Here is a 23,794-nt window from a genome sequence, read left to right as displayed (position 1 = left end):
AAAAAAGAACTTAAAGTATTTATGGAATATTTTTTAGATTAAAAAAAGAGCAGAGCAAACCCACTAGCATGTGACTGGATTTCTGGCACAGCCCTGTGAAGTTGTATAGGATTCATATTAGACTGTTTTAAGCACATATATATATATATAAAGAAGCAGAAGAGTATTTAAAGTAACAGTAATTGGGCTTTTTCATAAAGTGAGTTGCTTTTAGATCTAGATAAGCTAGACAGTGGTCTCCCCCATGAGCTATTTCCACTGTAGGTTAATTTGTGTTTTATAAGGGCATTTGCTGTCTTACTGAGAATTCTCACAGAAAAGCAAGAACACTGAATTAAGTGTTAGCTGCTGTGGTTATTTTAAGACTCATCTCAATAACCAAGAGGATTCAGTTCTCACACTTTGTACCTTTTGACTACAAACAGCTTTAAAGAGGTTTATGTTGTACTTCATCAAAAATTATAGAGGATCAGCCGACTGAGACGCTCGGGGACTGAAATTGGGCAATTCAGAGTTTCTCATGCGTGTAAGCTGCCTTTTGTTTCAATCCCTATCATTCTTAGTCTGTCTTTTTCAAGTTTCTGCTGGAAGGACTGTCCTGAGTGAGGGCAGAAGAGAAATGGCAGGATCCTGAGGCATGGGTCCGCACATTCCCTCCTATCTGAGGTAGGGTGAAATGCGACTGAGATTGTTGCCTGAACTTTTGGTTGAGAGTATTATGTTTAGACTCCACCTGATTGCGCTTTCTTGTGGTTTCAATTTGGTTTAAGCATATTCCACATCTGAACCCACGCAGCAGAAACTTTTCTGAGAAATCGTGGATAAATCCATCTTTAAAGAATCAAAAAGCATCAGGTAAACCTGTTAATGGAATTTATCCCAATGTTCTGGTCATCTGTGTCCTTGAATAGACCCAGTGGTCCCAAGCCTGTTCTGATTTATCTTTTTATATATGCTAGACTTGTAAAAAATCTTCTTAAATCGGCACCTTGATTCTTGATGAGAGAACTTTCAACCGTGTAATATGTTGGGTCATTTGCTGAAAATTCAGCACTGGAAACTTACCCTTCTGCTTTTAGCATTTGAACTCCTTGGCAGGGAAACATTTTTCTCAGAACAGATCTTTTGAGGGGTTGTAAAGCAGTTCTCCTGGCAAGAAGTCCTTTCTGAACTTTTTGGATCATTATAATATTATGCTGATTTATCTAAAACATGGATTCCAACTGTAGACTCCTGGCAGATATGTGCATGTCAGATGTCTTGGCACAGTTCTAGGGTAGAACGGGACTTTCCCATTTCTTTATGTAATCCACACTTGTCACATGTGGGAGTATTTGGTGAAATCTCTTCTTTTATGCTGAAATTCTTAGCTTTTCATACCGGACATGATGCTCCATGAAAACAGGTTCTGTGTATGCCTGTATACGTTTAAATGAAATGGAAAAGAAAAGTTAAATCCAAGAAAATGCCTTTAGTTTGCAGGGGTGATTATTTTTAGGCTGTGTTCATATGCTCCAAAAGCTCTCTTTTATTTTAAGTCAGGTGACTGGAGCTTGGAACAGAACTTCCCATAGAAACAATAGGATAGCATGTGTGGTGCTAAAGTTTCCAGACTAGCCCTCAAAGCTTAGTTAACCCATCGTACGCTAACATGCTTTGCAGCAAAGGGACAGTCCTATGCAGTGTATCAAAACACTGTTTAAGTATAGGGAACAAAAAAAATAAATAAAATTAAAAAAATAAATATAGGGAACGGACTTGTGGTTGTCAGGGGGAGGAGAGGTGGGGAAGCAGAGGATTGGGAGTTTGGGAATAACTGATGCAAACTATTCTATACAAAACAGATATACAGCAAAGTCCTAGCATATAGCACAGGGAACTATCTTCAGTAGTTTATAATAAACCATAATGGAAAGGAATGTGGAAAAGAATATCGATGTATGTATAACTTCCTTTGCTTTAGAGCAGAAATTAACACAACTTTGTAGATCAGCTATACTTCAATAAGATAAATTAAAAAAGCAAATGCTGTTTCATGATTTTCAACCTCCAGCCTGTTTCAGTGCTAGACATTAAAACTGGGGGAAAAAAATTAATGCGTAAGAATATGTTTGTTTTCTCTTCAAATGTGGGTTTTGAGGAAAAGTAGTTCTAAAGAGTCTTGGCATGGTGGAAGAGCCCCAGGTGAACCTAAAGACCTTTTCTGTAGCAGTTTGAACCTCTTAGCAGTAAGTCAGCCTCTTGGACTTCAGTTTATTCAAATGCCGTGAAGTAGTTGTAGGGATCAGAAGGGATCAGAGCAGAAAGCGCACAGGAAAGTGATTTGTAAGCTGTAGAGTTCTGTTCACACACACAGACACAGTGTAAGTTCTACTGTTCTTTTCTTTAACTGTGAGAGTGCTGTGACCAGGCTCTTTCTTTCTCCTGACACCCTTGTGTCGGTAGCAACTCTCCTGATGTTTAATGACGAATGAGATCCCAGGTAGCTCACAGACGCAATAAGTAGACATTCTTTTAAGGTCTTTGGGAGACAATAGCATTTGCTTTCTGAGACGGTTAGTTGGAATTTCCTAAGTAGTCGCTCTCTCATGCTCTCAATTTTCTAGGCTGCAAACCGCTCCATTTTCTCCGTGTCTGAGTATGTCTTTCTTAATCACCTTCTCAAGTTTCAGGTTACATAGCCGGGCTCCCACTCCAGGCTGGCCTCCCAGTGGCCCTGGCCTCTCTGTGACCCGCGCCTCTGGACTCAGACCAGCTCTGCAGTGTCGGCAGCCCCTGCCGTTGACCAGCTTGCGTGAGGGGCCCCCTTCTGCCCAAAGCTTCGCTGGACACCAAACAGGGGCGGCCTGGCTGGAGGGACCACAGCCTGGCGAACATATTTTTGATGGTACAAACCTGGTCCTAGACTCTGATCCTAGAGGTAAAACTCCAAGTGCTGTGGGCCTCATCCCCCACCCAGGAGCTTTTCTGGGGGAAGTGGTATTAGGAAAGGAAATGGGGGCTCAGTGGCCCTTGCAAAGCCAATCTTTCCCATCCCCCACCTCATTCACTGGGCCAGGTCAGGTGGGACTATTTGTAATGTGTAAAATTCACAGTACCCCACCAAACAGGCACATTAAAAGGGGTTAGTAAAATATTGTTTTTTGTGTCAAAGTTATAAATTTCAGACTTAAACAGAATAACATTTAATGTTTGAAGCAGTCATAGAGGTCAGGAGCAGAGAAACCTTGAGCTGGACCAGTAAACCAATGTGCAGATGTTTCATGGCTTCAGATCTTGAGCCCTTTCAAAGGATGTCCTTAAGGCACTACATCTGGGCCTCCCTGGGTAGGGAAGATCTCCTGAAGAAGGGCATGGCAACGCACTCCAGTACTCTTGCCTGGAAAATCCCATGGACAGGGGAGCCAGACAAGCTTCAGTTCATGGGGTCGCAAAGAGCTGGACACAACAGAAACAACTTATTAGCACACTCACACACTCTCTGTTCTGTGTGCAAGATTGGCACTCACGTGCCCAGCTGTTCATTGAAATCCCAGAATCTGCCTAACAGTCTATACAGATCAGAAAGGAAGTAGCAGGTAGTCTTACCATACCACCTCTGATTCCCTTCTCCCACTGTAGACAGAATTACTACTATTTATTAAGCAGAACAGTTTGTAGGAGCTGCAGAAACCAGACACAGACACACTTTCTGCTCTGTTAGAACTTGCAATGCTATGTTATCTCACATCATTAAGGGAGCCCATTCGGGACCACGCAGCACCACTTAATTGGATATTAGTGTTTCTCCTACTGATTCTAGCGAAGATTTAGAAAAGATCCTTTACTTCTTGGGCCTTCGTTTTCTTATCCATAAAGTGAGGATCTCGAAATCTGAAGCCTTCATATCTGTACATTTTGTGAGTCACAGTCTCCTGCTACTTTTAATCATCAATCTTTTGATTCCTTTTATTCTTTTCATTTCAAGAAACTCTTCGCTAAGATATAGATCTTCATTTATATGCTGATATGTGACTGGCAACTTGAACTTTAGAGAACCACAGGCTGGGGAAAGTGGGGAAATGTATAATGGTCCAATTCTTCCATTTTAAGGCAGAATACAAAGTAATTTGGATTATTGTACACCTCATGAGTAAAATAGACTGTGCCTGCTTTTGAATATCAGAGATTTAGAGCAGCAGTTCCCTGCCTTTTGGGCACCAGGGACCAGGTTTGTGGAGGACATTTTTTCCACGGGTTGGGGGAGGGGCCTGGTTTGGGGATGGTACAGGCCCATTACTTTTCTAGTGCACTTTATTTCTATTATTATGACATCAGCTCTACCTCAGATCATCAGGCATTAGATCCTGGAGGTTGGGGACCCCTGACTTAGAGAATGTAAAAAAGTTTTTGACTTTACAGAGGGATTTGATCACAGAATCCTTTTCTATAGCAAGTTCCTCCAGTGCATTTAAAATGTAATATGATTTGCAGAGGTTATGTGCACCAGAAATATCCAGTTCTGTACATTGATAATTCACTCTTCAGCAGTGCTGAGTATGTACACAGAAAATGTGCTTTCTGCTAATTAATTGGAATTTTCTGCAGTGTAAGAGGGTTTCTTTTTTTGGCTGCTGTGTTGGAATTTTACTGCCGTTTTTTTCCCCTTGGTGTTCCTCCTGATCATCCAGGCAGCATTCATTTGTGAAACAATTAGCTAAAATCAGGGAGTTCACCTGTGGCTGTTGGGTGCATCCCCCAGTTAAGGGATGAATCTGTGACTGAGGCAGGAGACGCCTTCTGTAGTGGCGGGAACACGGAACAGGTAAAAAACAGATTTAGGTTCAGATGCCAGCACTGCTTCTCAGTAGCCTCATGCAGGATACTTAACCTCAGAATCTGATTTTCATCTGTACAATGGGAATTACAATAACAATCCTGAGATCATAGGATATGCGTGTGTGTGCGCGCGCTTAGTCGCTCAGTCATGTCCAACTCTTTGCAACCCCATAGGCTGCCAGGCTTCTCTGTCCGTGGGATTCTCCAGGCAAGAATACTGGAGTGGGTTGCCATTGCCTTCTCCAGGGAATCTTCCCAACCCAGGGATCGAACCCAGGTCTCTTGCATTGCAAGCAGATTCTTTACCAGCTGAGCCACTCGCAGGATAGAAGAGAACATTCCTCTTTTCTGAAGGGGCTGACATAAAGTAGTGCACTCCGTGGAAGGTAGCTCTCTGCCTTTCCCCTCCAGCCCCTGGAGCAGCCAGAAAGCAGCAGCAAAATTGCGGCCTGTGGAGTAGCAGTGTCTGAGAGCTCAGCGGTCCCCAACCTTTTTTGGCACCAGGGACTGGTTTCGTGGAAGACACAATTTTTCCACAGACCAGGGAGGGGGAGGATAGTTTCGGGATGACTCAAGCACTTTATGTTTATTGTGAACTTGATTATTATTACATTAACTCCACCTCAGATCATCAGCCATTATTAGATCCCAGAGGTTGGGTATCCCAGGGTTAAGGTCCAGAGGGCTGGAGGCACTAGCAGAATTAGCACAGGGTAGCCCGGTGTCATGGTTAAGTCATTGGCCAAGCAGAGCCTAAGGGCCTGGGTTCAACTATACTAGCACTGTGATCTTCGGGAAAGTCACTCAGCATTTCAGTGCCTCAGTTCTCAGATCTGTAAAGTAAGGCTAGTAGCACTTACGTCAGAGAGATATCACGTGTTAATTTGTGTGCAGTGTACACAACAGTTTCTGGCACATAACAAGTGCATGTTTACTACAGTCTATTACCATGAAAATCTTTTGTTGTTGTTCTTAGAGTATCATGCAGACTTTCAAACCGTTGCATGAAATGACTGTAGGTTTTCCAAAGAGAGCAGATTATTTTCCATCAAGGAGGATCAGGGCTTGGCCAGCAACTTGCATAGCAGATAGATTTGCTCTTAGAAGTCTGCTCTGGTCTTTCGTCTCTCTCCCCGCCTGTCCACTCTGTACGGCTTTTGTTATTAATGTGGAGCAGTTGAAGTCACTGACTTGGGTGCGGGCCAGGCCAGTGTTTCTGAGGGCGTATATTACTTTCCTGGGCTGGTCCTGAATAGGATAATGGATATCAGAGGTACGGCGAAGCTGTCCTTCTAGGCACGAAAGGTGTGTTTGCCATTTTCCTCGTAACTGATGCTGATGGACCAGAATCTTATGTAGTATCTTAGTAATTTTTTTTTTCTCTTACCCTGCAAACCTCTATCTCTTTTTTTAGTGGTCATTTTACTTGTTTTCGATTTAGACAGACTAACGCTGATCTGCTGTACATCTTTCTCCATTGTTGTTCTATGGTTGAAAATCTTCTCTTCAGTTAACTGAATGTTTATTGAAGGCAGGTAAAATTTCTCCCTGAAGCTGTATATGTCTGGAGTGTTTGTGTATATATAAATAGATGTGACCTTTGGGGACTGTTCACTCTATATTGTCTTTTTCTTTCTCTGTAAGTAATGTAACCCTGTGGGGAAAATATTCGTTGAAATAGCGAGTGAAAGTGTGTTTTTCTCACGTATCATGTTGCTTGAGAACACGCTTTTATTTTCTGTTCTGCTTTTGTGTTAGGGGCTTGGGAAACGATGTTTTTGTTGTTTTGGAAAAGCAGTGGAATTTTATCAGACATTTTCCTGAGCCTCCCTACCTTCACTTTTCCTGAAATATTTCTCTCAAAGTCCTGTTTTCCTCTGTTAAGAGGTGCCGTCATTTAAAACGTACTGGAGCTTGCTTGGCCTAGGCCTTTCTGGTGATTCGTTGACTTTATAAAAGAAGAGACTGTTTGTCTGAGAAACAGCACTTGAGGGATCATATGACCATTAGTGTGAAACTTGGGGCAATGATTTGTTAGCTGGAGCCATGACAATCCTTTTTTTCTCTTTTCATATCTACAAACAAACGTGTGTCTCTGGGCCCTCAGCGTTGCGACGAGGGGTGGGAGATAACATCCTCCAGGGTTAGACTTGATTCTGACTTTTGTTCCCTAATTGTGGGGGTTTTATGTGGTTTTAGTAACTCCCATTGTGAAATAGAAACTGATTTCTAGTTGGTCTTAGCAATGGCTAAATTGTGACAGGCACGTCTTTCTTGTCAGTTTCACAGTTGTTTTTCTGCCGTTTCCTCAATCTGTAAAGCAGTACTTGGAAATTTGAATTCCTGGAAATATTTTTCTTCCATAATGATATGTCACAGGTGTCTGAGTGCTATACGCACTGCCTACTCCATTTTTAATGTCAATTTAGTGGAGATAAAACATGGATAATAGCTGTGGGTGTAATGAATCTGGTCCCTCTCCCCAGTGGCTTCCTACCTCCATATGTTACGGTGCCCCTCTGATCTTGCTGAAATGTTTACTGTTACAGCACTGCGATTTGGTCTTTCATATGGGAGTTTCTGAGATTTTTCTATATGGTTTGGACATGAAATAGCTTGCGTAAGCCATATTCTGCATCTTTTCCAGAATGCAGTAAAAGGAGAAAGCTTTGCTTTTAGTGTCATGTTATTCTTTATATAGTCCAACTTTTTTAAAAACATATTTTTATGATATGTTGGAAAATCTTGAAAATGCTCAGATGACAATAAAAATTACTTACAATTTTACCACTCAGAGAAAAACTGCTATGAAAATATTGAGGTATTTACTTCCAGACTAATTTTCTATGCTTATTTATATGGATAGGTAGTTATTCTTCTGCAAGATTGTCTGTAAACCTTTTTGAAACCTGCTTTTAAAAAAAAAAAAAAAAACACTTAACAATATATGTAAGAACTTTTTTCACATCCCAAAAATATTCTTTGAAAACATGGTTTTAAATAGCTGCACAGTTTGTCTTCCATTGTAGTTTGGTTCTGAAAATACTTGTTAAAGATGTGCCAAAGAAAAAAGTGCATTAAAAAAGTAATTGAGAACATGTTAATTTTGTGCTTTACTCATGATAAACATTTCTGTAACAAAACATTTTCTTTATGTAGTTCTTGGTATAGTAACAACTAATTATAGTGCTTAACTTTTGATTGGCCATTCACAGCTGATTAAACAAGTGAAGTTTTGTCAAATGAACTTATCCTATTTAAAAAAAAAATCAGACTAGGGTCGTCCCTAGCAGTCCAGTAGTTAAGACTCTACAGTTCCATCAAGGGGCACAGGTTCGATCCCTGATCAGGGAACTAAGATCTCACATGCCACATGGTGAAACTGAAAAAAAAAAAAAAAAGAATTTTGAAATAGTTCTTCCTTTTAAACTTGAAATAAGATTAAAATCTTCTTCACCTGAATTTCGGGTTCACCTGCCATTGACTAGGCTGTAATTTGGGGGTGAACTTGACTTCCCCTGGGCCTCCTGGCTGCACAGGTCCGGAACGGCTGAGCAGGCAGGGAAACAGAGCCAGATGGTCCCCACGGCGGGTGCCAAGCCCCCAGCAGAAGCTGCTGCTCCACCTGACAGCTCGGGGTCAACAGCAGGCGTCGGCGGCCTTGCTCACCCTTTCCTGGAGAGAAAAGAAGCTCTTCCCCTCCTCTGGCATATTTTGAAATGGCTTTGCAGGCTCCCTTCAGCCTGGGGTAGCAGGTGTCGAGACAGTTAACTTCTAATAGTCAATGAAGGAGGAGGTGGTGGCAGAGCTGGAGCCGAGTTGGCAGCCTCTGTGGCTGTCTCCTGAAATCCACAGCCTGACATTCTCAAACTGTATCGGAAGAATCTGGGTAAGTCATGTAACCTTGTGCCATGCTGGCATACTTGGCTTGTGGAGGGGAGTAGTGATGAAACCAAATGGAGATCTTCGTGGCACTTTTCAGTTTGAGTACTGAAGCCTGTAGTCCCAGAGCCACCTCTAAAAATCACCCTGGATTTGACTACTATGACCTGTCCTGGACACGAGGGAGCTGCTGATGTGAGCAAAAGAGTGTGCCGGAGAATCGTGTATCCCCAAGTTTATATATCTGTGCAGCTACTTAGGAGTAGTGTGGCTACGAGCATATGTTGTAATCTCTCTGAGCCTCGTCTGTAAAAACTGATGAGAAGAAGAATTGCTTTCAAGTGAGCTTTGTATTTTGTAAGTGCATGGCACAGAGTAAGCTTTTGCTCAGCATTGGTTCCCATGATGAGGATAGATGTGTGCTTTGATGATTGATAGATTTGTTCCGAGTCATCCAACCACTGTGTGGGCTCTTGACTGATGATTGATCATTCAGTAGCCCAGCCCTGCTGAATGCAGCCTCTTTGTGCACTGAGCTAAACTTGACTATGCAAAGCTTTATAAAGAGATGCCTCAAAATACAGTGACATAAGTTAAAAGGCTTGGGGGCTTTTTCCTTTTCTATCTCAAAACAGTCCACATGGTCCATCCTGGAGGACTGGCAGGGAACCTCAACAGACAGATTCCTTCCGTCTTGTTTCTCTGCCCTTCTGTGGGAGTCCCCCCTCTTCATAGTCAAGGTGACTCAGCCTGACCTCTTTTTAGCCCTGAGAAGGGACATGATGTAGATGTGGTACAGATCATTTTCACTCACATCCTATTACCAAACTGTCATGCCACCACAGCTAGCTGTAAGAGAGGCTGGAAAATGTCATCTTTAGCAAGCCAGACACCCTGCGAAAGCTTCTGGTACTATAGAACGGGAGCTGGCCAAAAATTTCCTGAGCATCAAATCGGCCAGCTACCAGTTATTGTAAATAAAATTGTGTAGGCTTATGGGTACCAAAGGGGATGGTGGAGGGTACAGAGGAAAATTAGAAATTTAGAATTAACATACACATATTGTTGTACATATAACAGCTAAACATCAAGGTCCTGCTGGAGAGCACAGAGAATTATATTCAGTATCCTATAGTAACCCATAATGGAAAAGAGTTTGAAAAAGAATATGTATACATATATGTACATATGGATAAATTAATCACTTTACATTTGAAACTAATATAACATTGTATATACCTCAGTCTACCTAACTATACCTCAGTAAAAATCAATAAGGCTTTGAAAACAAACTGTACAGGAACCTAGCCACACCCATTCATTTATGAATTGTCAGCAGCTGCTTTCATATTACCACGGAAGAGGTGAGGAGTTGTGAGAGAGATCTTAATTGCCTGCAAAGCCTAAAGTATTTTAAAAATCATTTCGTTCATTTATTTTTGGCTGTGCTGGGTCTTGGTTGATGTGCGGGCTCTTCTCGAGTGTGGTATGTGAGCTTCTCATTGCAGTGGCTTCTCTTGTCGCAGAGCTGGGCTCTGGGGCACTTGGGCTCCGTAGTTGTGGCGCATGGGGTTAATTGCTTGGCAGGAGGTGGGATCTTCCCAGACCAGGGATGGAACCTGCATTGGCAGGCGAATTCTTCACCACTGAGCCACCGAGGAAGCCCCAAGGCTAAAGTATTGACTACCTGGTGCTGTCCAGAGGTTTGCTGACCTCCACTACAGAAAAGGGTGAAATGACTGTTAGGGGAGCAACATGTAGGCTCTGGTAAGCAGGTAAGTCACTGCCTTGGAGATGCAGAGTTAGGAGCTGAATCTTATGAAGACTGATGACCCCTGGGAGAGTGGGTGGCTGTGCAGGTAGTCGTTAAAGAAGCAGTATTGGGAAAGCTATAAGGAGCCAGGTGTGAAGGAGCCTGGTGGAGGTGAAGGGCGTGAAGACAGGAGACGGCTTCCTGAAGTCAGCTTCCATCTTTAGAGCAGAGCCTCGGATTTCAAGTACCCCCTGCTCCCTTCCTGCAGCCCACTCCTTTGTCTTTTTTTTTTTTTTTCCACTGCAGCACGTGGGATCTTAGTTCCTTGACCAGGGATTGAACCTGTGCCCCCTGCATTGGAAGGCAGAGTCTTAACCCCTCCTCTGTCTTGCACGTGATGCTTGCTGCATTCCCAGTGCCGCTACCAAGACGGCTCTTCTTTTCCCATAGTCTCTTCACTAGTTCCCCTGCACAGAGCCTCAGCCTCCAAACATCCAAGGGAACTCCTTTCAATGTGGCTTTTATGTTCCTCCCCATTAAAGGACTTCCAGGGGGTACCACTAGCTACTCAATACAGACCCAGCTCCTTGGTTGGTCACTCCAGATCTTTCCACTCTTTGGCCCTAGTCCTGATCTCCTATCCTATTTTCCTTACAGCCTTACACACACACTCCAGTCTCCAGCCTCCCAGAACTACCTCGTGCCCAGTCTGCACTTGGCCATCTCCATGAACTTGCTCCCGTTGTCATCGTCGTCTTTTTAAAAATAAGTATTTATTTATTTATTTGAGTCAGTTCTTGGTTACCGCACTTGGGATCTTTACTTCCAGCATGTGGGATCTACTTCCCCGACCAGGGATCGAGCCTGGGCCCCCTGCTTTGGGAGTGCAGTCTTAGCCACTGGGCCACCCAGGAAGTCCCGCTCCTGTTGTTTCCTCAGCCTCACACTGTTGAAAGGCTGGCTTTGGGGACCGAGGCCATGGCTGGTACGGGGTAGGCATGTTCACAGCTGGGCAGATGTAGGGGCTGTCTTCCTTTCGATGCTTTTCATGTTTAAATTTGCTTTCCAGCTGGGCCCTGTCTCCCACCCTGAGGAGAAACTCTCCCGCCTCTAATGCTTCTAGCGCTTCCATGATCTCTCCCAGCATGGCATTTGCTGCTTCTGTGCAGGATTCAGAGTCATCCCGTCTGTGTTTCTGGTCTCGCAGAAGCTGTCAGCTCTCTGAGCCAGGGTTCAGATTTACCTGAGCCCTGCCGTTTCACTTTTGCCCGGTAGGTGCCAGTCAGCGGTCCACTGATGCTCTTTACAAGTGAATGCCTCGCACGAAAGAGAGAACTGACTGACCTGGAGGAATTTAGGTGCAAATGAAAATAGGGCTCTAATTATTCTGTGGAACCTAAGTGCCACTTAAGATCTTCAAAACTCAGAGCAGTTTTGTAGCGAGTTTTTAGAGAAAGGTCACTACATTGTGAAAGTGTTTTCTTCAGACCTGAAGTAGTATTTGAATGCGTTCTTTTTTTTTTTTTTTTTTTAACCTGAGCCATGTGGCTTGAGGGGTCTTAGTTCCCTGACTGGTAATCAAGCCCCGGCCCTTGACAGTGAAAGCCAGAGTCCTAACCACTGGACCACCAGAAACGTCCCAAGAGCTGATGCTTGAAGCACCCCTGCAGATAGTGCTGGTAGCCCCCTCTGATGGACGGATGTTGGCAAGGATGGAAGGGAGGGGCCTTCCTTTCTTATAATCTATGCATTTTGCAATTCTTAAGGAATGAAACAACTTATTCTGTAATTTTTACTCAAGCTTAAGTTAGGATTAAAAAAACCACCTTCTGTCTCCTAACTTGTCTTGTACTTAACTATTCTGTGTCCAGGGCCTGGCACAGTCGTCAACACACAGTAAGTATTCAATACGTACATGCTGAAGGAATAAATAAGTTGACTCTGGCACTTAGTCATAAGAGCTTTCTGGAAGATGAAATGGATTCTAAAGCAAATTGATTTTTTTCCGGGGGTGACATGGAAAGACAAGAGGCTTATCCTTCCAATATCCCTCGTGCCCTCATCCTGCCAACCTCTTCCAGTATACACGTCCCTGGCATGTCTCCTGGTTATAGTTTTAAAAGTTTTGTGAGGAATGAAGGTGTGTGGCCTTATTATTACTAAAAGGAGCACTCCAGTGTTGGGTAAGGGCTTCATGGCCCCTTTCATAATAAGCAAGATATTAAACATAGCTAAAGTGCTTTCATTATGAATTTTTCCTGTGTGGGAGCACTTGAGTGTAGGTACAGATCTGGGCTTTGTGGGTCAGATCCTAGAATTTTGGAAAGGAAGTAAAGTTTCAACCAGAAGCCTCTTTCAACTTGGCCTTCTGTCTGATTCCTTTGAAGTTGGTGGGGGGGGCGGTGTTTCTACAAATTTTAATCTTCAACAGGCAGTATAAATTAATAGCATCTGTGAGCACACCAGATATAATTGATACCCCTTCATTTTGAGCTGATAATGTATCTGTTCTGGTTATGTAAGAGATAACAGAGCAAAAAATCTCTGAGTGAGATGATTTACAAAAGGATCTGTAGTGGACACCGTAGTGTCGTGGGTGGGCGTTTGCATCGAACAGACCTGCAGTTTTGATCAGTGCACCATGCTTTTGTCCTTGGAAGAAGTCCCTTAGTCCCCCAAGTCTGTGTTTCTTCACGTGGAAACGGGGAACAGTGACTTTATTTACCTCAGAGGAAAATGTACCGCTGTGTAGCAGTGCTGTGGCGATTGTGATAAAACCCATGCTGTTGGAACAAAGAGACCCCAAAATGCAGTGAATTAAAGAAGATACAACTTTAGTTAGTGCATCCAGGCCTGCAAGGAAAGGCAGTCATGCTCCTTGCGGAAATTGTTCCGCCAGACCCAGTTTTTTCTACTTTGTGACTCCATCCTCCCCCACATCGTAGAGTCCATCTGCATGGTCAGAGCAAGGTAATTAGCACTTCTGTGTCCAAGCTTGGGGGGAGGGGAAAGAGTGTGGAGACACCATGCCCCATATCTTCAGGCTCAGCCCCAGGAAAGGTATACACCCCTGAGATCACTCTCCCTTTGGGAGAATTAAGTCACCTGGCCACATCTGGCTGCCTGAGTGGGTTGGAAGTGGGATTTCTAACCAGGTGGCATGGATCCAGGCATTCATAATAGAAGGATGGAAAAACATACCTGGGGGAACAGGGCTTAATCAATGCAACCATTATTTATTTATTGAAAAATAATCGGGTTGGCCAAAAATTTGTCCGGGTTTTCCTATACGATGTTAAAACCTGAAGGAACTTTATAACTTCTCAAAGAAGGGTTTCAATATCCTTGCTCTAGGGGAAGAGGAATGAAAAAGCTGTTGCAGCACAGAATTTGTGTGTCCCCTAAGAGGTTAGCCCTAATGGGGTTCCCTGGTGGCCCAGTTGGTAAAGAATCCGCCTGCAGTGCAGGAATCAATCCCTGTGTCAGGAAGATGCCCTGGAGAAGGAAAATGAAACCCACTTCAGTATTCTTGCTTGGGAAATCCCACGGACAGAGGAGCCTGACTGGTTTCAATCCATGGGGTCGCCAAAGTTGGACACCACTTGGCAACTAAACCACCACTAAGTGGTTAGCTGCTTTTTGAAGGAAGGGATCCTTTAAACTACAAATCTAGGTGAGCCTTGAGGGAGAGTAGCAAGGGTGGAAAGAAAGATGCAGAAGGGGTAGAGATGTGATGAAAGGGAGGGAAGGCTGATTAGCTGTGCTCTTCTTGAAAGGCCCGCTCTGTGAATTAAACTGAACCCCTTAGCTTACCAGGCAAGGGCAAAGGACAGTAGCTTGTAGAGAGACGTTTTCTAGGAGCAAGAAGTTATTTCAAAGCACAGAGAAAAGAGTTGCACAGAGAAGCCTTATTCATCTTGAGTTTTCTCTTTCAAAGACATACTTTGTGTTCCTGTGTCCATGGGATTCTCCAGACAAGAACAGTGGAGTGGGTGGCCATGCCCTTTTCCAGGGGATCTTCGCAATAGAAACCCAGGGATCAAACCCAGGTCTCCTCCACTACAGGCAGATTCTTTACCATCTGAGCCACCAGGGAAGCCCTTGTGCTATGTAAAGGAAAAAATTACATAAATATTCTCTGAGGTTCTCTCTGACTTGTCACTGTTGCCAAAGAAAAGACAAAGTTGAAATACAGGAGTTTCTGCATTTTAAAGAAAGTAATTCAAACCAAATTCAAAGTAATTCAAAATCCGTACCAGTTTCTAGGTTCTACATATATGCATTAATATGTGATATTTATTTTTCTGTTTCTGACTTCACTCTGTATGACAGCCTCTGGGTCCATCCATGTCTCCACATTGTAAAGCAACTATTTTGTTATTGTTTAGTCACTAAGTTGTGTCCAACCCTTTTGCCATCCCAGGGACTGTAGCCCACCAGGGTCCTCTGTCCCTGGCATTTCCCAGGCAAGAATACTGGAGCGGGTTGCCATGCCCTTCTCCATGGGGTCTTCCCCACCCAGGGACTGAACCTGTGTCTCAGATTCTTTGCCACTGAACCACCTGGGATGCCTACTATGCTCCAATTTAAAAAAAAAAAAAAAGTACTTAAGGGAAAAGAAATGAACTATTAAGTAAACAACTTTTCTCAACAGAAGAAATGCACAGATTCTTCAACACGGCCAAGTTGGGAGTAAAGATCTCATGTTAGAGCAAGTGTTTTTAAATGCTTAGAAAAATGATCTCCATGTTCTTTTATTCTTGTGCATTTACCAGTTGTTAAGAAACAATTAGAAGGAATGAAATAATGGCCCAAGTCTCTCCATAATATTTTTAAAAACTTACAATTTTAGACTTGACAAATAACTTACTTTAGACTCTTTTGTACTCAAGTAATGCTCATATGTGAGTTGGCATTGGTTTTTGTTTTTATAAGTAACCCTTTGCCTAACCACTGAAAATTGCTGCATTTATTTTAAGCCAATGGTCCAAAGTTGATAGCAAAGAAAGTAGAAGTGAGACTGTTTTCTCAGTTTTTATTTTTCCCCCACCAAAATGACAAAAATAAATAACAGCTTATACCTGGAACCAACTTTCATGTGTTTACTTCTAAGGAAGTAACTTTTCTGTGAGGTGGGGTTCTGTAGATTGACCTGTTTGACCTGACTTGGAGAGTCAGAAAAAGGGCTTAAATTCTTAGTTTCTGATTTCATTTAGCAAAATGATTACTGCACTGTCGAAATAGAGCTTTTGTTTTTTAATTAATTTATTTATTTTAATTGGAGGATACTTCCTTTACATTATTGTGGTGGTTTCTTGCCTTTCATCGACATGAATCAGTGCACATGTGAACAAAAATAAATAGAGCTTTTGTTTTTTAAAGGAAAATTAAGTTGTAGTGAAATATATGGAACCTATAAATCTTATTTCAAAAATTCTGAAATCTTAAGAGGGTGGTAGGTAGTGATGACGTGTTAATATTTTATGTGAGTAGGATCTTGCCGGAGGCCCAGGAAGAATTCCAGTAGATGAAGTTCAGATTCTCAACAGTTTCCAAATTCCACAGGGGTCTTGAGCTAGGCGTTAATTAGCTGCCCTTCTTTAGTTTCTGACATTGAAAATAATGAATATTTTGATAATTCAACAATAAACTAGGGATGAAAGACTTTGAAAAAGAAGGCATTTCTTTAATATGCAGATGCCAGGGACTTCCCTGGAGGTCCAGTGGTTAAGATTCCACACTTCCAACTCTGGGGGTGGGGGTTCGATCCCTGGTCAGGGAACTAAGAACTCAACATGCCATGTGCTACGGCCACAAATAAATGCAGATGCTTTTGCTGGGTGTCAGAAAGCAGAGTATGATAGTAGTTTTGTCCAACAGATAATGGGAGGGATATCCAGAGTTTTCTACTTGTGAAATACTAGGTTGCTGAGGCTCACTTCAATTTTTTTTTTTTTTTGGTAAGTTCCCATCAGTGATAACTGTACATTCATGTCCATAAGCTCTGTGTCCTTCCTGTGTTCACAGTCAGTTCAGTTCAGTTCAGTCGCTCAGTCGTGTCCAACTCTTTGCGACCCCATGAATCGCAGCACGCCGGGCATCCCTGTCCATCACCAACTCCTGGAGTTTACTCAAACCCACGTCCATCGGGTCAGTGATGCCATCCAACCATCTCATCCTCTGTCGTCCCCTTCTCCTCCTGCCCCCAATCCCTCCCAGCATCAGGGTCTTTTCCAATGAGTCAGCTCTTTGCATGAGGTGGCCAAAGTATTGGAGTTTCAGCTTCAGCATCAGTCCCTCCAATGAACACCCAGGACTGATCTCCTTCAGAATGGACTGGTTGGATCTCCTTTCAGTCCAAGGGACTCTCAAGAGTCTTCTCCAACACCACAGTTAAAAAGCATCAATTTTTCAGCGCTCAGCTTTCTTCACAGTCAGCTCTCATATCCATATATGACCACTGGAAAAACCATAGCCTTGACCAGACGGACCTTTGTTGGCAAAGTAATGTCTCTGCTTTTTAATATGCTGTCCCTCAAACCCCCTACAGTTCTTTGATTCTGATGTTGTTTACATTTTCTTTTTTTTTCAAGTTGAACTATAGTTGCTGTACCATATTATGTAAGTTATAAGTGTACAGTATAGTGACCCATAAGTTTTAAAGGGTATGCTCCATTTATAGTCATTATAAAATATTGGATATATTCCTTGTTTTGTACAGTATATCTTTGTAGCTTATTTTATACTCATCATTGTACTTCTTAATCCTATACCCCTGTGTTGTCACACCCCCTTCCCTCTCCCCACCGGTAACCACTAGTTTCTTCTCTGTATCTGTGAGTCTGCTACTTTTTTGGTATATTCACTAGTTCATTGTGTATAAGTGATATCATACAGTATTTTTCTTTCTCTGTCTGACTTATTTCTGTTAGCATGATACCCTCCAAATCCATCCATGGCTCTGCAAATGGCAAAATTTTATTCTTTTTTAATGGCTGAGTAGTATTCCATTGTATATACCACATCTGCTTCATCTGTTTGTCTGTTGATGGACAGTTAGGTTGCTTTGAAGATGTTTGCATTTTCTTTTCCTTTCCTGTTTTACAGTCCATGGAGTTGAAAAGAGCTGGATATGACTGAGTGACTAACACTTTCACTTTCACTTACTGTTTTAATGGCATCCCATCATCAGTAGCTATTGGACATTCACGGACTACAGATTATGAACCACCTGTCTGAAACCTTTCACCTTTGCTTCTATCTGAGTTTGTCTAAATGAAAAGTAGTGACTCATATGAATTAATAAAGTCATATCCCAGGGGTCAGCAAACTCTAACCTGTAGGTCTGATTGTGTCTGAGAAGGCTTCTTAACCTGTGTGTGTGTGTGTGCACGTGCATGCACATGTGTTACTCACTCCTTTGTGTCTAACTGTTTGCAACCTAATAGATTGTAGCCCGCCAGTCTGTTCCTCTGTTCATGGACTTCTCCAGGCAAGAATACTGGGGTGAGTTGCCATTTGCTTCTCCAGGGGATCTTCCCAACCCAGGGATGAAACCTGGGTCTCCTGCGTTGCAGGTGGATTCTCTACTGTCTCAGCCACCAAAGAAGACCTTTACATTTTTTTTTAAATTGTAAAAAAAATAAAAATAAAAAGAAGTAGAATATGAGACAAGACCATGTGTAGCCTGCAGTGCCTAAAATATCTGCTGTCTGACCCATCACAAAAAAAGTTTGCTGCCTCCTGTATCATGTTAAGTGGTTAAGGTATAGACTCTAGGGTCAGGGAGACATTGGTTCAAACCCTGGCTTTACCATTTGCAGCAAGTTAATTTCTCTGTGATGCATTTTCTCTTCTATAAATGGGAATCGTTACAGTGCCAGCCTCACAGAGTTGTGGCGAGAACTGTGTTAATGTTTAGTGTTTAGTACAGTGCCTGGGTTTTCCCGAGTAGCTTGGCCGTAAAGAAACTGCCTGCAATGCATGAGACCCGGGTTCAATCCCTGGGTCAGGAAGATCCCCTGGGGAAGGGAATGGCAACCCACTCCAGTATACTTGCCTGGAGAATTCCATGGACAGAGGAGCCTGGAGGGCTGCAGTTCATGGGGTCGCTAAGAGTTGAACACATGACTGAGCAACTCACACACACACAATGCCTAGTACTTAGTACTCCATAAATGTCAGCGATTATTAGTACTGTTGTGGTGGGAACTCACCTAGATTAGCCTTTGCTTTCGGCTGGTGAACAAGCAAATTATCCAAGACCATTTTCAGCCTAAGACCTATTTTATTTCTGATAGTGCCGACTTAACTGAAAAAAGACATCAAGACAGACCCATGCTCAGATGTTAAAAAAAAATGCTTAAAAGCATACAAGGAAATAATAAAGATACCTTCTTTTTAGTTTCAGAAAAGAACATTAAACATGACACTTCAAAACAAAGCAAACAGACTTTCTTCGATGTTACTTATGACAAGCTTGAGAAGAACTCAAGTGGAAATGCGAGCAGTCAGAGAGAGGATGATGGTTAGAGAGAGAAAAAAGAGGAAGCGGGAACAGGAAAGGCTGTCAGCAGAAGAAGAGAAAGGTTATATCAGAAGGGGAAGGCTGGCGGGCTTTCTTCTGGATGACCAGTGTTACTATGTCTCCTTCCCCTGGGAGCCCACCTTCCTTATTCTGTGTATCCAGTTTAATTGCTCCTGTTTGAAGGAAAGCCTGTCGCCTTGTGTTTGATCATTTTCCTCTGCAGAAGTAAATTTTCAGCTTCAAGTCAAGGACTGTTTACAGAACACACATTGTATGTAAGGTATGTTCCCTCATCAAACTTGTCACATGTATATGCAAAATCATCATATTTTGTATATTTATTTGTGAAGCCAAGTAGTTGTACTACCCTTAGCCAGTTGCCTTCATCACCATCATTCTTATTCTTAACATTTGTTGAATTTCTAAATACTTTTCTTCATCCTCTCTAGTGCCCCTTGATTCGCTCCCAAGTTGGGGAAGAACAAACTTTTTCTTACAGAAAGTAGAAAGTGTTAAAAGAAACACACCAAAAAAAAAATGATTGAAGTAAAATTCATTCTTTTTCCTTCTGTTTCACTCGAGTTGTTTATTCTGTTTGTGGATATGGCAGCAGAGAGATGAGTGGTCCAGAATTGGTATTTGATGATGTCAGGAGACTAGAGTAACGGCCTCGCACGGAGATAACATAGCAAAGTCTTGCATTGATTATGACCTCATCTTATTAGCTGATGGAGACCTTTGAAAAGACGAGATCGCAGAGCTTTTTAAGCATGCAGCTTCCAGGATCCAATCCCGAGAGCTTGATAATCGTCACTGCCCAGTGGGACTGTATTAGGAATAGTGGTGGCTTCCTGTACTAAACTACATTTTATGGGAGAGCTATAATCACCTCCCGTCTCTCATTCAGATTGTTCAGATAACGTTATCACTTTCAGATTGACTTTGGTTTTCCTTCGTAGCAGTTACAGAATTAAAATCAGTCCTGCTCATTTGCTTGGGTTTGTCCTCCTCTGCTAGGATTTACATTTGCTGAGGTAGGTGAATTTTCGTTTTTTGTGTTGCTTTGGTTTTTTCGGCCAAGCCGCATGGCGTGCACGTGAAGGATCCTAGTTCCCTGATCAGTGTTGAAACCTGTGCCTCTTGCAGTGGAAGTTCAGGGTCTTAACCCTTGTACCACCAGGGAAGTCCCAGTTTTTGTTTTGTAAACTACTAAATGTTTCTCCAGGAGCCAAAATAGTGGCACCTGAAGTTACTCAGTAAATATTTTTGGATGAGTGAATCAATGAATGAATAAATTAAATAGTTATTTGCCATTTCCAGGCACATGGAGGTTGTCAGCTGGCGTGATTTCTAGCCGTTTTTGTGCTGAGAAGGATATTTTAAGAATAAATTTTGAATGAATTCTGTTTTAAACCCGTGAACAGTTGAGCACATAAAAGAAGCAACATAAAATCCATGTTTTCAAGGGTTAATAATATTGTAACAGCTTCAGTTGCTCAGTCATGTCCGACTCTTGTGACCCCATGAACTGTAGCCCACCAGGCTCCTCTGTCCATGGGATTCTCCAGGCAAGAATACTGGAGTGGGTTGCCATTCCCTTCTCCAGGGGATCTTCCTGATCCAGGGATCAAACCCAGGTCTCCTGCATTGCAGGCAGTTTCTTTACTATCTGAGCCGCCAGGGAAGCCCAAATAACATTGTAAATGGTGAGGTGTAAGACTGCTAGATACTCATGACTCAGGCAGTTAAAGCCTTTAGTTGTCACTAAAAATGTTTGAGAGGGGTTTTAAAATACAGTTGTCCCTTCGTATCTGAGGGGGAGGTGTTCAGGACCCACCTCGAATACCACAATCCATGGATGCTCAAGTTCTTTATATAAAATGGCTTATTGCACATCCTCCTGTAGACTTTTTAAAAAAAATATTTAACTTTCGGCTGTGCTGTGTGTTTGTGGCTTTCCCGTGGGCTTGCTCTAGGTGCAGCAAGCAGCAGCTGCTCTTGGTTTTGGAGCTTGGGCTTCTCGTTGCAGTGGCTTCTCTCACTGTGGAGCACAGGCTCGAGGGGTACAGGCTTCAGTAGTTGTAGCTCCAGGGCCCTGGAGTGCAGGCTCAGTAGTTGTGGCACATGGACTCAGCTGCCCCACGGCGAGTGGAATCCCATCCAGGGGTGGAACCCGTGTCCCCTGCATTGGCAGGCATGTTCTTACCGACGAGTGCCGCCAGGGAATTCCCCTCCTATAGACTTTTAAGTCATCTCTGGATTATCTGTGATACCTAGTACAATCTAGATGTTGTGTAAATAGTTGCTGGAACAAATTGAAGTTTCACTCTTTGGAACTTTCTGGAGTTTATTTTTTCCAAATATTTTTGATCTGAGATTGGTTGAAACTATGAATGGGCAACATACAGATATGGAGAGCAGACTGTATTATTTTCCCCTTTCTTCGAAGAGAATAGCCTAATAAGTACCCATATTTAAAACAGTGTTCTTTCCAGGAGCAGTTGATTATACAATGTTATTAACCACTATGCTCTGCTGCCATTTTTAAAAATCAGTTAATTTAAGAATTGTTTTTTATTGAAGTATAGTTGGTTTACAGTGTTAGTTTCAGGTGTAAAGCAAAGTGATGCAGTTATACAAATGTGTGTGTGTGTTTATTTTCAGATTTTTTTCCATGATAGGTTATTGTGAGATATCAAATACATTTCCTTGTGCTATACAGTAGGTCCTTTTTTTTAATCTGTTTTATACATAGTAGCATGTATCTGTTCATCTTAAACTTCCAAACTATTCCTCCCCCATGCTCCTCCCCTCTTGGCCACCCCGAGTCTGTTCTTAATGTCTGTAAATCTGTTTCTGTTTTGTAGATAAGTTCATTTGTATCATATTTTAGATTTCACATGTAAGTGCTATCATACTGTATTTGTCCTTCTTCTTCTGACCTCACTTAGTGTGATAATTTCTAGGCCCACCCATATTGCTGCAAATAACATTCTTTTTGGCGGCTAAGTTGTATCCCACTGTGCATATATGTGTGTGTGTGTACACATATATGCCACACCTCCTTTGTCCATTCATCTGTCAATGGACATTTCGGTTGCTTCCATGTCTTGGGTATTATAAATTGTGCTGCCATGAACAGTGGAGTGTATACATCTTTTTTGCTGTCATCTTCTAAAGCATACCTTCCATATACCCTTTCTTAGGGTTTGGCTGTAACAAAATGAGGAGTAAACCAAGACGGAGGAAAGCATGGCCTGCGGGGCCTGGTAGACCCACCCTGGGAAAATACAGCGGGAAATCACAGAAGGAACTGCTGTTGAAGCAGAAGGTTGGGGCAAGGGAGGACTCAAGTAGAGTGGACCTAGGAAAGGAGAGGATTGATGAAACAGGCGTTACAGTGGGAGGCTTGGGAAAGGTTGATGATCTGATAAAGGGAATTGATGAAGTAGAAAGCAGAGACTCCATTAAACCTTAACCCGAGGAGCATGCTTCGTTGTATGGCCTGGGGCTAATGATGCTGACCCTGCACACGCTGAGAAGCCAATGCAATCCTAGTCCCAGGGGCCGTGGGGAGCAGCATATCCACGGTCACAAGAGTATAAATGCCCAACACTAGAAAATTGAGGTGGTTATAGGACAGAATGTGTTATCAGCCTTGATAGTGTGAGACTATGTGGATAGCAGATGAAAATTAGGCAGTAGGAGGTCATTGAGGAAAGATGGAGGAGGGGATGAAAACAAGTTTTTCCTAGAAAATTACACCCTATGCCTGATAAAGCACAACGGTGGCTTAGTATGTGGTACAGAATCCATCTGGTCGAGGGGCTGAACTGGGGTTATCACTACTTCGGGAGGAAGGGGGGAAGAGGCAGTAGGGGAAAGTGAGCTGTCAAGGCTAGACCTCCATAGATCATGTCTGAAAATGAGAAGTCATGTAGAAGCATAGTATTTGCAAATAGGATGTATCTTTTATATACTAGGAAGAGACTCAGTTCAGATGGTTCAGATGCAGACCTTAATGAAGGAACTGTTTATGGTGCTGTGGGTTGGGCTTACATGAGGGTCCTGATACCCTTAGGGCTGGAGGGACAGGAGAGGAAATAATAAATGCTAATTTAAAAAGCTGTATATACCAAACCCCTGAGCCCTGAAACAATGAGGAGTAACCACCCAGGGGCTCTGTGCTCAGGAATTAGGTAAAGCTGGGAGAGAGGGAGATAAATACACTCACCTCTTCCCCAGACACAGAGACAGGTGGAGAAGGGATCTGTGGTGAGGGGTTAAACCAGGAATAACCAACCCAGGGTAACCACCAAGAGAAGCCCAAACCAGGACTAGCTTCTCTTTCGAGTCCAGCTCAGGGTGAGGATGCCGGCAGTGGGATTATAGTATTGTGTGATAAGCTCTTCTGTACAGCTTGATGTTTGACCTTCTGCAGATGTGAATTTAATAGAACATTTTAATATACATACCTTTATTCAGCACCTATCATATCATCCGATGTGCTAGAAGCTTGGTGGATTGGAGAGACTCAGTCTCCTCTTAATTCCTTATTGTCTCCTTGGAGAGAGAAGATGCTAAACCAACCATCAAACAAAATAATCAGTATGATTACAAATTATGATGAATGCTGTAAGTTTAATTTCATAGCATGCAAAAAGTTAGCGCTACTTGTATGAACTTAAGTCTTTAATAGGGATACTGCACTGATTTTTAAAATATAATTATTTGAGAATAGGAACAGTTCTTTTCTTGAGTAGCTTGTTGAGCTCAAACAGCATGCTGCAATTCAGATCTACAAACACAACAGC

General features: G+C 42.6%; 1 protein-coding gene across 10 annotated transcripts in view; it reads left to right on the top strand.

Moving 5' to 3' along the window:
- The window catches only part of GAB1 (GRB2 associated binding protein 1), a 122,504-nt gene that overhangs the window by 39,855 nt on the left and 58,855 nt on the right, over positions 1–23,794 (top strand). Inside the window, exon 1 of one of the 10 annotated variants that reach the window (XM_043485491.1) lies at positions 5,115–6,123. The exons of the other annotated variants lie outside the window; for them this stretch is intronic. The gene's annotated coding sequence lies outside the window, so the exon portion shown is untranslated. Of the gene's footprint in view, positions 1–5,114; positions 6,124–23,794 lie in introns of those variants that run through there. 10 annotated transcript variants of the gene reach the window in all.

The sequence above is a fragment of the Cervus canadensis genome, chromosome 1, assembly GCF_019320065.1.
Source record: "Cervus canadensis isolate Bull #8, Minnesota chromosome 1, ASM1932006v1, whole genome shotgun sequence".
In the NCBI taxonomy this organism is placed as follows: domain Eukaryota; kingdom Metazoa; phylum Chordata; class Mammalia; order Artiodactyla; family Cervidae; genus Cervus; species Cervus canadensis.
Note: the sequence above shows the minus strand (reverse complement) of the source record. Positions and strands in the feature narration are given on the sequence as shown.